Source organism: Amblyraja radiata, chromosome 34 (genome assembly GCF_010909765.2).
Source record: "Amblyraja radiata isolate CabotCenter1 chromosome 34, sAmbRad1.1.pri, whole genome shotgun sequence".
NCBI lineage: Eukaryota > Metazoa > Chordata > Chondrichthyes > Rajiformes > Rajidae > Amblyraja > Amblyraja radiata.
In genome coordinates this window covers 5,181,672-5,197,256 of record NC_045989.1, presented here as the reverse complement: position 1 = coordinate 5,197,256, position 15,585 = coordinate 5,181,672, and the positions used below count along the sequence as shown (strand labels likewise).

Genomic DNA, 15,585 nt, shown 5'->3' with positions numbered 1-15,585 from the left:
GATGCAGCTGTACTTTAACTAAACCATTTATTGATGCTCATCTCTAATTAAGAGCCATTTACAGCAAGCATTTTATATAATTGATTTACTAAATGTTAAAAGCCACACTTATTTATATTGACAGCATAAGGCCATACAAGCACACATTAATAATGTAGGGGTTTTGTTTTTCCCTTTACTCCACAAAAGGATTCCCCTAGGTTCTAGACCTCGGAATTATGGTGGGATATGATAAAAGGTTGAATTGACCAGAGTGTGCCGATGAGAGAAAACAGAAACCAAGATGGACTCAAAGCAAGTCTAAAATTTACAGGCTTTATTAAACAATGAGAAATCGAATCTCACCAACACTACACAATGCGTGGCTAAACTTATGCTTTAAACTAAAACTATGGACGAAAACTATCGGGCACGTCGTAAAACTTACTTTAACACAAGTTACTTGCAAGCATACTCCCCCTTGACCTTTCTCCCCTCAACCTCCTATTTCGGGAAATTCACCAGGTCACCAGGATACTCACAGCGAAGTCGATGCAGGCCCACGAGCTGTCCAGCAGAGCAGGAAGAGCAGGAAGAGAGAGAGAGTTCTGGCTTGACTTCGGCTTTTATACCTGAGCTTCCTTTGAAACCCCCAGGTGGTCCTCTGGATAGAAGGGGTTCTTTTGATGTTGCCCAGTTTTGATCTGGCATGAACAATAGGCTTCCGATGATAAGGGGTTTGCTGATGTCATGATCCCTCAGCCTGATCGTTATCATCCCCGATGGTGATTGTGCTTGTGCTGGCCTGTTTACCAGCGTCTGCTGAGGCTTGGTTCCTCCCTTTGTGTATCCAAGAGAATCTCGTTATCTCCGTCTCAGCCTTTCCTGTTTCCACTGTTGTGTGATGTCCAAGTCCACAGGCCAGACGTGTTTGATTCTTGATGTGGATTGGGGGGGGGTTTTTTCCGTTGCAGCCAGCAAATTTGTCTTTTAAGATATCCATGTGCTTATTCAATTTCTTCCATAATTTGGGAGGATTTGCCCAAATAACTTACATGCCCCTACGACACGTCCAGGCTCGCACGGACCGTGTCGATTGACAAAGTTAGTGGGCAATCCTCCAGCCTCAAGAGCTGTAAACACTCCTGGTGAGAAGGTGAAATTATGTACCCCGAAAGCCCCCTTAATCGCTAAACTAGGCCCTCGAAGCACATTAACTTACACTATACACATTTTACTTTACATCAATCCCACAAACCATACAGTACCCTCACGACCATTCCCTGAAAATGCAGGGATTACAACTTATGTACAAAAGCTATTGTACTAGAGTACAGACATTTTTACAGTGATGGGGTGTTGTTACGGTGACGTCGGGCGGCTCGATTTACCAGCCGTTGTAATTTGGCCATCCTCCTCCGCCTTTTAAATTTGCAATTAATGCATAGCAAATACACCACAATTATCATCTGGCAGATGATCAGAACATGGGACACGATGCGGACCCATGCTGGTACTATGATCCAGGACTCCAGGTCCCACCAACTTGGAGACTTGATCTCTTCGATCTCCCTGGCGATATCCAGAGTCTTTTGTTCCAGGGAGAAGAAGTGTTTGTGCGACAACTCGACCGCCACCAGCAACTCTTTTAATTTTTCATTCACTGGGGGAATATCATACCCAAAATGGGCAACATAGTCAAATAAGTCAGTTACATTTTCTCGTACCGAGAGGTGAACCGAAGAAGGTTCCGGGATGGGTAATATTCGCTGCTGTGCCACATGGACTTCTGCCCTGGGTTTAAAGCAGAAGCTGCTGTGCGGTATCGGGCACCACAGCTGTGATCCGTGCTGATACCGCTGGGCACTTGTGGTGACACAGTACGTCCCACTGCCTATATACGCCACCTGTGGAGGGACATGGTCTGCCGCCATCGCCTCCATGGTGCAGTTTATAGGCTGTGCCCCAACAGTCCTGAACCCACACTGAGGCCTAGCCTCAGCGCCCATGTGCTGGGGACACAGGATTACCTGTGCTCCCCGGCTCCGACAACCCAAAAGGTCAATGCCTGTCACAGCTTGCTCCCTCACTATGACATAGGGCGGGACCTTCCCGTAGCGAATATGCACCCCCCCACGAACAACTCCCACGTTCTCCACTCGGTACAGAGGAGCTGGTCGTGCCAAGGTTCCCATCACCGGGATTCGTACGACCACTCCCATTATGGTGTGATTGGATTTTCCGCAATCCACCGGTACCGGGTAGGCCTCGGAGGCCACACGAAGCTGACAAGGACTCAAAGTGCTGTTATAAGGGTGTAGCGCTGCTAGGTGCTGGTTGCTTATCCAGGAGGGGACCCGACCTTGCCTCAGGTCTTCCAGGTTGCTCCTCCCCTCCCCCAACAACCACGCACCATACAGCCCACACACCTCATTCTGTGCAGCCTGATCGGACGCATTCCGGTCCTCTTTAATCAAAGCGTTTATCGTTTTTGCATGTGTCTCCAATTGTGCTATGATTTCTTTTAGATGTAGAGTCATTGCCACCTCTTCGTGTAGTCCCGATCCTACCACCGCATTTTCCTCCCCCAGAACCTTTCTTAACTGGCCCTTCAACTGATTGATCTGCAAGGCCAGTTCTACGTTGTCCATGCTATTAATAATAGATGTCCCCGTGTTAAATGCTGTAAACCCGTCGTTAACCACCCCTCGTCTTTGCCTACCGGACCCCAAAGTGAAATCCCCTCCCCCGCGGTACATCTCTTCTATGTCTATGTCCCCAAAATCCAGGTTGTGGAATTTCTGGAACATGACTTTTAATTCCGTCTCGCGGGGGCACCATGCGGGTAACCGCACTTCAGTCAAATCCGATGGACTCCTCCGTGACCCCGCGACGCGCCATGCTCATCCGGAGGCACATCATTGCCATCATCCATACGGCGGGGCTACTTATCTGGAAAACAAAGCAAAACACCTCCTTGCCTCCACAGAGCTATCCGCCTAAAATGGCATTTGGGGTTTTGTTTGTGTCTGTTGTGGTCTACTTTTCCACAGCACATCCCTTTGATCCCGTACTGTCTGTCCCTGTACTCCCCTGTAGCTATACAAAACCTTATATCTAATTACGCTAACTACATCTACTTACACACAAACCAATGCTATATACAACGCCACCCGTCTCCGGGTGGCCAACTCATAACTGGTCCCCGTCACGCTGGGGCCACCCCTCTGGTGGGCCCTCCCGTGCAGGCCAGAACTCCTCCTGTCGAGGGGCCTGACTGCCCCTCACCTCCCTTTGCACTACGGGGTTTTGAGTTACCCCTATGTTCCCTGTGGAGACTGGGCTCCCTCCAGCCGCACTCCGTAGTGCCCTGTTTCGACCACTCTCCTTCCCGGCCCTCCTGTGGCCGGCCCTACCCCTAGGTTTAATTAGGGATGGGGTCCACCTTACTGGGGGTTTAGTGACCCTGTCACGCCTACGTCTGACCGGGGGTTCCAGAGGTAATACCTCCATCTCCTCTGCTTCTGCTAGTTCTGCCTCTCTTAGGCAGTCTACGGTACCTGCCTGCGGAGGGCTGGAGTCAGCCTCCTTCTCCGCTGCTTCCAGTCCTTGCCCTGGAACACAGCCGGCTACTTCAGGCTGACTACCTGTGGACTCGCCTGGCTCCCCTACGGTTTCCACATCAACCCGGGTCTGTTCTTGATCTTTACCCCCATACGGTCCCTCTATCTTCTCCTGCCTGCAAATGGCTGCTGAGGCAGCCTTTAAAATGGGATCTTGTGCCTGGACCATGGTCAGGTCCGGGGCCAAAACCACTCCCGCACTCTCCTTTTCGCGAGGCTGCTCCCTGGCTGCAGCTACCTGTCCTTCCTCATGGGGATCCCATGCTTTCCCACTCCTGGCTCCTTCCCTGGCCAAGCAATCCGCCCTCTGATTTCCCTCGCCTCGTGGACTATAGGGCGCCCTACTAGATAGAGGTGATGTACGGGGGTTGTCCGTGTGGACAATGCTACTGGAAGCACCAATGTCCAGCAGATAACTCCCGACCACATCCTGGACCTCCATCTTGACCCAGGGTCTCCCACATGGGCTACACTCTAACGGGCATAGGAATGTGGGCTGTTTCGCTGGCAGTCATAAAGGTGCCGGGGGTACGGATACGGGCGCACCCTGGCCAGTTGCCATGGCTACCTGTCCAGACCCTCCCGCCTTTGACTGCAAATAGGTCAATAGATCACTTAAATCTATTGTTACCTCCGGGGCTGGGTCGGCTGTTACCGGGGTCCTACCCCCCACTGCTCTACTTAGGTTTCTGCACTCCCTCTTGTAGTGCCCGGGCTTCCCACACCCGTAGCACACCAGCCTCATCTCGGAAGAGGTCTGGCTGCCTTCCTGTTTCCACTGCCTCCTTTTGGGGGGTGCCGGTACTATTTCGTGCACCTTGCCCTTAAAGGGCTCCTCCTCACTTCTCACCCCATTGCGATACGCAAGGGTGAGCTTCCTGATCACCTCCGCCTCGTTAAGGTTTGGGTCAGCTGGGTCGAACCAGTGCTCGGCCTTTGCCCTAACTCGCGGGAGGCAATTCGCCACCAGAGACTTCAGCCAGTGAGCTGTTCTCCCATCTAAATTCTGCCTATCTAAAGGCATCCCACACGCACCCTCATACACTGCCCACAGCCTGTCTGCGAACATGTCCGGGGACTCAGCTACCTGCTGCTTCGTCTCCCCCACCCTGATGAAAGGACTACCCTGGTTCAACCCCATGGCCTCCAGAACCGCTGTCTGTGCCGCTACCCATGTTTCAGGTCTTCCCCCTTCCCTGGAGGTCACCGCCTTGCATAGGTATGAATCTAGGGTCATCAGTAGCAGCTTTACCCGTTCTACCTCATCGCAATCGTTTATGTCGGCTGCCTGCTGCACCTCCATAAAATGCAAGGACGGGTCTCCTGCCCTGGTTAACTTGGGAACCTGAGCCACCATCCCCCTCAGCACATGTGCCCCATGGGGAATGATGATATCACTCTCTATGGGCCCCCTATCTGCCTGCCCTACCGGGGGACCATATTTCCTTTGCCGTGCCGGGCACATCTGCCCTACTCTGGGCTGTTGCCCCTTTACCCCTGGCTCTCCCACCATGATCGGTAACCCCACCACCTCGTGGTGTGCTACACATGGCGCGGAAGCCGCTAACTGAGGGTGCTCTCCCGCCCCTCCTTGGGCCTGTCCCTCCCCGGACAACCCGAACCCCACCTGCCGACCCGGACCTATCCCCGGCGCCTCAGGAGGCGGTCTATTCCCCTTTGCCACTGGGGAATCATCTGCTGAGGGAAGCCCTCTGCCCCCGGGGGACCCCCCTGGTCCTACCAGGTGAACCCGTCCCCTAGTCTTGGACAGAGTCTCCTCCAGCTGCGCTATCCTCGCCTGGCAAGGCCCGTGATCACTATTGCCTAGCTCGCTACGGGCCACCCTGTATGCTGCTTGTATATCCTGGAACTTTCCCTCCAGCTCCCTGCACTTCTGTGTACTCTGAGCCAGGAGTTCCTGGGCGTTCCTTTCCCTCTCCTTTGCCTCTACCACCTGGCATTGGAGGAATTCCTGGGCATTTCTGTGGGACTCCCTCGCCTGCAAGATACACTGCCTGGCTTTACTGCATTCCTCAGATAGCCCTTCCCCTTCTCTAGCGCTTTCTTCAGCGCTGGCCCTAGCTTCTCTCTGTTGCTCTTCCAGTCTATCTATCTGTCTCTGCATATTGGCTACCTGCTGTGATAGGCACGCTAGCCAAACTGCCTTTTCCTGCCCTTTATTATACAGTTTGCTTTCCGTCCATTGAGCTGCAGCTTCTGCGGGCTGCTCAGCTCTCAACAGTGCTATCACCCATTGTTTGGTGAGATTGATCTTTTTAAACAGATAAGAGGAGATTCTCTCCTCCATCTTGCTACGTTCTCTCACCCCCTCTGACAAATCACATATCCCAAACCACCGAGGTCCTGCCATGGTCGCCATTCTGTAGGGGTTTTGTTTTTCCCTTTACTCCACAAAAGGATTCCCCTAGGTTCTAGACCTCGGAATTATGGTGGGATATGATAAAAGGTTGAATTGACCAGAGTGTGCCGATGAGAGAAAACAGAAACCAAGATGGACTCAAAGCAAGTCTAAAATTTACAGGCTTTATTAAACAATGAGAAATCGAATCTCACCAACACTACACAATGCGTGGCTAAACTTATGCTTTAAACTAAAACTATGGACGAAAACTATCGGGCACGTCGTAAAACTTACTTTAACACAAGTTACTTGCAAGCATACTCCCCCTTGACCTTTCTCCCCTCAACCTCCTATTTCGGGAAATTCACCAGGTCACCAGGATACTCACAGCGAAGTCGATGCAGGCCCACGAGCTGTCCAGCAGAGCAGGAAGAGCAGGAAGAGAGAGAGAGTTCTGGCTTGACTTCGGCTTTTATACCTGAGCTTCCTTTGAAACCCCCAGGTGGTCCTCTGGATAGAAGGGGTTCTTTTGATGTTGCCCAGTTTTGATCTGGCATGAACAATAGGCTTCCGATGATAAGGGGTTTGCTGATGTCATGATCCCTCAGCCTGATCGTTATCATCCCCGATGGTGATTGTGCTTGTGCTGGCCTGTTTACCAGCGTCTGCTGAGGCTTGGTTCCTCCCTTTGTGTATCCAAGAGAATCTCGTTATCTCCGTCTCAGCCTTTCCTGTTTCCACTGTTGTGTGATGTCCAAGTCCACAGGCCAGACGTGTTTGATTCTTGATGTGGATTGGGGGGGGTTTTTTCCGTTGCAGCCAGCAAATTTGTCTTTTAAGATATCCATGTGCTTATTCAATTTCTTCCATAATTTGGGAGGATTTGCCCAAATAACTTACAATAACACTATGTATTGGAACCAGATGATTATAGGCAAACCCCATCTTTGATAACATTTTATTTAACTTTTATTAAAATAAAGCAATTAGGCCTATAAAGTCATAGTCATACAGTGTGGAAACAGGCCCTTCGGCCTAACTTGCCCACATCCACCATCTACACTAGTCCCACTTGCCTGAGTCCCTCAAAACCTGACCTATCCATATACCTGTCTAATTGCTTCTTAAACTTAGCGATAGTCTCAACTACCTCCTCTGGCAGCTCATTCCATACACCCACCATCCTTTGTGTGAAAAAGTTACCCCTCAAATTGCTATTATATCCTTCACCTTAAACCTATGCACTCTGGTTCTCGATTCCCCTACTCTGCGCAAAGGACTTTGTGCGTCTACCCACTCTATTCCTCTCACAATTTATACACTTCTATAAGATCCCCCATCATTCTCCTGTGGTCCAAGGAATAGAGTCCCAGCCTGCTCAACCTCTCCCTATAGCTCAGACTCTCGAGTCCTGGCAACATCCTCGTAAATCTTCTCAGCATCCCTTCCACCTTAACAACATCTTTCCAATAACAAGGCCAGGCCAGGACTAGAATGATATCCTGTGACTTGGATGCATCTTTTGCAGAAAAATAGTACTCAAGGTTGGATGTGAGGTCCTTTCCCATCGAACAGGGATTCTAATTATAGTTTTACAGGCGGAATGGTACGCCATGCTACACTTGCCTTCCTCCGTTCCCAAAGGGACAATCGCTGCAGGAACTCAAGTGACTCTTCTTCATTCAGTACAGGTAGTAATTGCTATTGGAAAGCCAGGCATTGCATTTTACCGGCTCCTGTACCAGACCAACATTCAGGTGCTGTATGGTGGTGCAGCGGTAGAGATGCTGCCTTACAACGCCAGAGACCCAGGATCGATCCTGACTACGGGTGCTGTCTGTACGGAGTTTGTATGTTCTCCCTGTGACCCGCTTGTGTTTTCCCCGGGTGCCCCAGTTTCCAACCACATTCCACAGGTTAATTGGCTTATGTAAAGATTGCAAATTGTCCCTAGTGTGTAGGATAGTGCTAGTGTACGGGAATCGCTGGTCGGCACGGACTCGGTGGGCCGAAGGGCCTGTTTCTGCACTGTATCTCCAAAAAATATTAAAAAAAACATGTGTCCATTGCCTGCAGACAAGAACTCTTTGCAGCAGAAGGGAATGTGGACAGGGATCAGGAAGAGGAATGCGGACTTTTACTTTCCCTCTCCAATTGTAGACGTCATCGTAACTCAGTTATTCCTTGGAGCGCCGGAGGCTATGGGGGGATCTGATAGAGGTATCCAAAATCATGAGGGGAATGGATTTATGTGGTAGGTATATGGAACGAGCTGCCAGAGGAGGTAGTTGTGGCAAGTACGATAACATTTAAAAGGCACTTGGACAGGTACATGAATAGGAAAGACTTTATGGGCCAAATGCAGGCAAGTAGGACGTGTGAAGATGGGACATGTTGGCCGGTATAGGCAAGTTGGCCCGAACGGCCTTTTTCCACGCTGTAAGACTATGACTCTATATGGAATGAGCTTCCATAGTTGAGGTAGGTACTATAGCAGCATTTGGGCAGGTACGTGGATAGGAAAGGTTTTATTAGAGGAATATAGGCCAAACGGGCAGATGAGACTAGTGTAGATGGGATATGTAAATGGGGTGGCATGGGCAAGTTGGGCTTCTGTGCTGTATGAATCTATGGCCCTGTGACTCCTCTTCATAGTGTTCATTGGAGGCTCTTGGTTCTTCCACTCACGGATAGATCAGGAGCAGCGAAGCTGAGGTTTGATGTTAAAGAGGCCATCATAGTCCACCATGGAGGGAACGAGAGCCCAACTTGTACTGATACAAATATTTTCATACCCAGGAGTGATAATATGAACAGAGGCACGGCCTTATAGCACTTACAGCGCCGGAGACCCGGGTTCGATCCTGGCTACGGATGCTTGTCTGTATGGAGTTTGTACGTTCTCCCCGTGACCTGCGCGGGTTTTCTCCAAGAACTTCAGTTTCCTCCCACACTCCAAAGACGTACAAACAGGAAAGCAGACTATTATCTAAATGGTGGCCGACTAGGAAAAGGGGAGATGCAGCGAGACCTGGGTGTCATGGTACACCAGTCATTGAAAGTGGGCATGCAGGTGCAGCAGGCAGTGAAGAAAGCGAATGGTATGTTAGCTTTCATAGCAAAAGGATTTGAGTATAGGAGCAGGGAGGTTCTACTGCAGTTGTACAGGGTCTTGGTGAGACCACACCTGGAGTATTGCGTACAGTTTTGGTCTCCAAATCTGAGGAAGGACATTATTGCCATAGAGGGAGTGCAGAGAAGGTTCACCAGACTGATTCCTGGGATGTCAGGACTGTCTTATGAAGAAAGACTGGATAGACTTGGTTTATACTCTCTAGAATTTAGGAGATTGAGAGGGGATCTTATAGAAACTTACAAAATTCTTAAGGGGTTGGACAGGCTAGATGCAGGAAGATTGCTCCCGATGTTGGGGAAGTCCAGGACAAGGGGTCACAGCTTAAGGATAAGGGGGAAATCCTTTAAAACCGAGATGAGAAGAACTTTTTTCACACAGAGAGTGGTGAATCTCTGGAACTCTCTGCCACAGAGGGTAGTCGAGGCCAGTTCATTGGCTATATTTAAGAGGGAGTTAGATGTGGCCCTTGTGGCTAAGGGGATCAGAGGGTATGGAGAGAAGGCAGGTACGGGATACTGAGTTGGATGATCAGCCATGATCATATTGAATGGCGGTGCAGGCTCGAAGGGCCGAATGGCCTACTCCTGCACCTAATTTCTATGTTTCTATGTACAGGTTTGTAGGTTGATTGGCTTGGTATAAATGTATAACAAAATTGTCTCTAATGCAGGATGGATAGTGTTAATGTGTGGGGATCGCTGGCCGGTGTGGACTTGATGGGCCGAAGGGCCTGTTTCCTCGCTGTATCTATAAACTAAACTAAATTTCCAATAGACTTTCATTTAAAGCACTGGGCGAGTGTATACCCCTGTCCTGTTATAATGAACTAACCAGCTGCCACAGTATTACATTTAATGTACGTACTGCTGAGTGCCAAAGCAGTTCAATATATTCAAAGTAATGACTATACTGGGCTTCAGGTAAGATCATTTAAGAAACAGCAGAATCAACTTGTTTCTGCATTTTATGAATTGGAACTGCTAGTTAGAAGCAGTTATTTAGTTCCGCAATTCCCTTTTAGTAACATTATTAATGAGGTGTGCAAGACATCGTTCCGTTCTCCACATCACTGGAGAATGGGTCCTTCTACACTGAACAACAGCTGAACACTGGAGAGGGACTAGAAGGAGCAGAGTGAGACACTGTTAACGCAATTGGTAAGTCATACTACAATGCTTTAAGTACTTGGTCATTCCATTGTCTATATCTCCGGGCGGCACGGTGGCACAGCGGTAGAGTTGCTGCCTTTACCAGAAACACAGGTGCGATCCTGACCATGGGTGCTGTCTGTACGAAGTTTGTACCTTCTCCGTGTGACCTGCGTGGGGTTTCTCCGGGTGCTCCGGTTTCCTCCCACACTCTAAAGATGTACAGGTTTGTAGGTTAACTGCCTTTGGTAAAGATTGGAAATTGTCCCTAATGTGTAGGATAGTGCTAGTGTCGCTGGTCGGTGCGGACTCGGTGGGCCGAAAGGCCGGATTCCACGCTGAATCTCTAAACTAAGTTAAAATAAACTCCAGGATCCCAACCCGAAATGTCATAAGTCCATTCCCTCCAGAGATGCTGCCTGACCCACGGAGTGGCTGTTAGTGTTGCACAACCAAATCAATTTTTTCATACTCTTATAAACACAATATGTGCTTTCATGCTATTTTCTGTGAGATGGATTGTGTTAATGATCATTCACGAGTTATTTAACGCCGGGCAGGTAATGGATCATGCTCAATCAGGCGAGATCCCTCCAATGATGCCTAACATCTTCTTGTGTTAGGAGTAGGGCAGCTAATGCCATCATCATCTGTGCTGCGCCTATTTCCACCATTGCTAACCTAAACTGCAGTGTGGATGCAATGTGGTTGAACCCAGTATCTTCAGTTCAGTTTAGTTTATAGTCACGTGTATCGAGGTACAGTGCAAAGCTTTTGTTGCGTGCTAACCAGTCAGCGGAAAGACAATAGATGATTACAATCGAGCCATTTACTGTGTATGGATACCTGACAAGGGGATTCACTTGACGGACACAGTAAAACAAGAATCAAACTCTGCAGAGGATCACCAGGGATATGTGAATGAACGAGTCCCTGGGGTGAAAAATCACAGATGATACTTTACAGAAAAAAAGGATAAAAAATGCTGGAGTAACTCAGTGGGTCAAGCAGCATCCCTGGAGAACATGGATCAGAGACGTTTCTGGACTATGCTCTCCATTGATGCTGTCTGACCCGCTGAGTTACCCCAGAACTCTGTGTCCTTTTTTTTTGTCCCAGTGGTGCTATTGATATTCAACCTGTAGCCTCTGCTAGTCTTCTTCTGCAATGTGCAGTGCCGATGCACACACCCAGAGTACGCTACCTGGGTGATCACAGCTATTCTATGATACGCATCACTGCATTGGTCTGCTCGTCCGATCAGCCCATATCTAGTAGTGACATGGAGCAACTTGTAGCTTGGGAAAGCAGTGGAGGGGCACCAGGTCGACACAAAGTGCTGGAGTAACTCAGCGGGACTGGCAGCATCTCTGGAAAGAAGGAATGGGTGACGTTTCGGGTCAAGACCGGCACCATGTTGAGCATGGACATACTGGGCCGAAGGGCCTGTTTCTGTTCTAAGGAACTCCACGCAGGCATTGAATCATGTGAGGCGTGACCAAGCACTCCAGGTTCCCCTCCCACGCAGTTTCCATCGGCTCCTTGGCAGCTTTTCCTGCAGATGATCCTGGGCTGCCAACTATAGTTTCAGTTTAGAGATACAGCACGGAATAGTCCCTTCGGCCCACCGAGCTCGTGCCGACCAGCGATCCTCACGCACTAACACTATCCCACACATACTAGGGGCAATTTACAATTATACCAAGCCAATTAACCTACAAACCTTTGTGCATCTTTGGAGTGTGGGAGGAAACCAGAGCTCCCGGAGAAAACCCATGCAAGTCAGGGGGAGAATGTACAAACTCCGTACAGACAGTCAAACCCGTGTCTTTGCCACTGTAATGACCGTGTCCCACTTATGCGATTTTTTAGGCGACTACAGGCGACTAGGTTGTCACCACATGGTCGCTGGGGTGTTGCCTGTATGGTCGTGAGTCGCCTCCTCAGTCGCGTAAAGAATCGTAGTGTTTTTCTGGTCGCCACTGGATTTTGTAATGTTCAAAATGTTTCGGTGACAGTCGGCGACAGTGGGTTGACGCCAGTGAGCGTAGCTTGACTTCTCCTGACGTAGGTGCTGTCGTAGGTTGTCGCCAGGATGATGTAGGTTGTCGCCGGTGCTGACTTTGGTGAATTCCATTGGCGATTACCTACGCCAACCCACATCAACCGGCGACAGGTACCGGCGACTGAATTGTCTTCAGCTGTCGCCGACAGGGTCGTACCTTGTCCTAGCTGGTCGCGGGTGGTCTTAGCTTATCGTAGGTGTGGTTGTAGGTGGATGGCCTAATGGGCCGCCGGTTGTCGGCAGCTTGCCGTAGCTTGACGTCGACTAGGTGGAGGTTGTTGTAGACATTGTCGTAGGGGGGGTTTCGGCGACCTGCTACGACTTTGACAGTCGCCGGCAGTCGCTGAAAAAATCGCCTAAGTGGGACAGGCCCATAAGGCAGCAACTCTAACACTGCGCCACCGTGCCACCCACCCACCCGTATGTGTTTGAAGATATCACCCTTTAGGCTTGGTGTGCAATGAAGGTAAATTAATGAACATAAAAGCAGAATTGGTTCTTTCAAGAACCAATTAGATGATGTATTGGGGAGAAGGAATTTCCGGATGGATGAACCAAGAATTCCAGAACAATTTTCTGTTGAACGTCATCATTTTATTTTCCTCTAATTACCAACTACTGTCTCCTATTACTAAGACGTCTCAATCCCCCCCCCCCCCCCCCCCCCCCCCCCCCCCCCAGCCAATTTGTCAATTATTCCATAATCTTTAATCTCTTTTACCAGCTTCACGTGGGGGATCGCATGGGAAACCTTTTGAATATCCAAGCAAACGACTCAGTGAATTATCCTTCTCCACTCTCTCAGTTATTTTCTCAAGTACTTCCACCACTTTTGAAACTATGAATTATAAACCTACGCTGATCGTTCCCTATGATAACTATTTTCTTTTGATGTATTGTATCTAGCATTGTCGAATGCCTTGAAGCCGTCTCCCTACTGTGGTTGCTCAGCACACTGCATTATTCCAAGGGCAAACCATAAATAAACCATTATGACTTGTTAAATCTGCAAGACTTAACTCCGGATAAAAGGCACGTCCCACAATATTTTCTTGTTAAAGGTGATAGAAGTGGTATGACAGACTCGTCTCAAAAGTATAGGGAATTATCTCATAATTGCAGGACCAAAGTAGACCACCCAAGTTTGTGATTGTGTTTAGAACTCCACAAGAACAGGAGAGAAGCTGAGAGGGAAACTTACAGCAAAATAAAATCACATCCTGAACTCCACAAACCATTTCCAGCATGTACAAGGCACGACCAAAGTGTCGTGATAGTCCCCGTCTTATCCGATGAATATCGTTCCAACTCAACCCAAGAAGATAAGCATTAATTGAGGATTAGATTAGATTAGTTACAGTGTGGAAACGGGACCTTCAGCCCACTGAGTTCACGCCAACCATTGATCACACATTCACACTTGTTTTATGCTATTCCATTCTCGCATCCACTCCCACTAGGGGCAATTTTTTCTTTACAGAAGCAAATTAACCAACAAACCCCCACATCTTTGTAGTGAGGGGGAAACCGGATCACCCAGAGAAATCCCACACAAACACAGGGAGAACGTGCAAACTCCACACAGACAGCACCCATGGTTAGGATCGAACCGCGGTGTCCGGAGCTGTGAGGCAGCAGCTGCATCACTGTGTCGTCACTATAACAGGAACCCCGTTTATTGGCACTCCATCCAACACACAATGCCTTCCCTCATTCCAGCCCTGCCAGGACTATGTGCCACATTTGTGACTTTGCAGAAGAAATTCATTTCTGGTGATGCTATGCAGTCCAACACCATAGCTGGTGATCATAGGATAAACATTGTTAGCATTCACAAAAATATGTTTAGATAAATGTTTGACATAAAAATGTTCTATATTGTCGATGAAGCAGCATGGACAATGCTTAAACTGCACTGCAGCGAGAGGCAAAGGCTCCTTCTATGACCATCTGCGACTGTCACAATCGTAGCAGGTCGCCGAAAAAGCAACGAATGGACCCCCCCCATGACAATGTCTACGACAACCTACCACCTAGTCAACGTCTTAGTTACGGCAAGCTACCGACAACCGGCGACCCATTAGGACGCCCACCTACGACCACACCTATGACAACCTACGTTCACTCGCGACAAGCTACGACAAACAACGACCCTGTCGGCGAGAACTGAAGACGATTCAGTCGCTGGTTCGTGTCGCCAGTTGACGTAGGTTGCGTAGGCAGTCGACAGTGGAATTCAGCGAAGTCAGCACCCGGCGACAACAAAAGTCACCTGGCGACAACCTGCATCATCCTGGTGACAACCTACGACAACACCTACGACAGGAGAAGACAAGCTACGTCAAGCCCACAGTCTCCGAAAAGGTTTGAACATTTCAAAATCCAGCGGCGACCAGAAAAATGTTACGACTCTTTAGGTGACTCGAGGAGACTACTCACGACCAAACAGGCGTCACCCCACGCCCATGTGGCGACAGCCTAGTCGCCTGTAGTCGCCAAAAAAATTGCTTAAGTGGGACAGGGGCTTAAGAATAAGACTGTTATTTCTTTAGTCAGAAGGTGGTGAATCTGTGGAATTCATTGCCACAGAAGACTGTGGAGGCCAAGTCAAGGGATATTTTTAAGGCGGAGATTGATAGATTCTTTATTAGTAGGGGTGTCAGGGGTTATGGGGAGAAGACAGGAGAAGTAATACAGCTGCATTATGGTGGAGACCTGCTGACTGTTATCAGCATTTTTTTTTTTAAGTCGAAAATGTTGGGTTCGTGGTTTTAAGTGATGTTTTAATTTTAGTTTGCTTATGGGCATAATCGCCAACCTTGGTATTCTTAAGGAAGTCCATGGGAAATTAGTCAGAAAGGAACAATGGAGAGGGATAAAACTGAGTAATACTTCTGTCGATGTATGTGTAAACGCAATGTGATAAGTTTATTGACAGAGAGCGAGGCAAATTCTCGATGATATCACTGGAAATGTATCCTTTGGTAATTTCTCTTTTCACAATTGAAGCTTAAAGTTAGAAACCTTCCTGAGGAGGTACTTTTAGTGATAAACGTGGAGATAGCTTTCCTCCCACTCTCCAAAGACGTACAAGTTTGTAGATAAATTAGATTGTGTAAATTGTAAATGTCCCTAGTGTGGAGGATGATGGCAGTGCACAGGTTAATCACTAGTTAGCACGGAATTGGTGGACCGAAGGGCCTGTTTCCATGCTGTATCTCTAAAGTCTAAAGTCACTCGTGATGCCGGATATAGGCATCTGGCCACTTCCA

The 15,585-nt window shown here is 48.8% G+C and overlaps 1 long non-coding RNA gene across 1 annotated transcript in view; it reads right to left on the bottom strand.

Moving 5' to 3' along the window:
- LOC116991486 overlaps positions 1–15,585 on the bottom strand; it is a 194,751-nt gene that overhangs the window by 78,442 nt on the left and 100,724 nt on the right. The gene's annotated exons all lie outside the window — the stretch shown is intronic.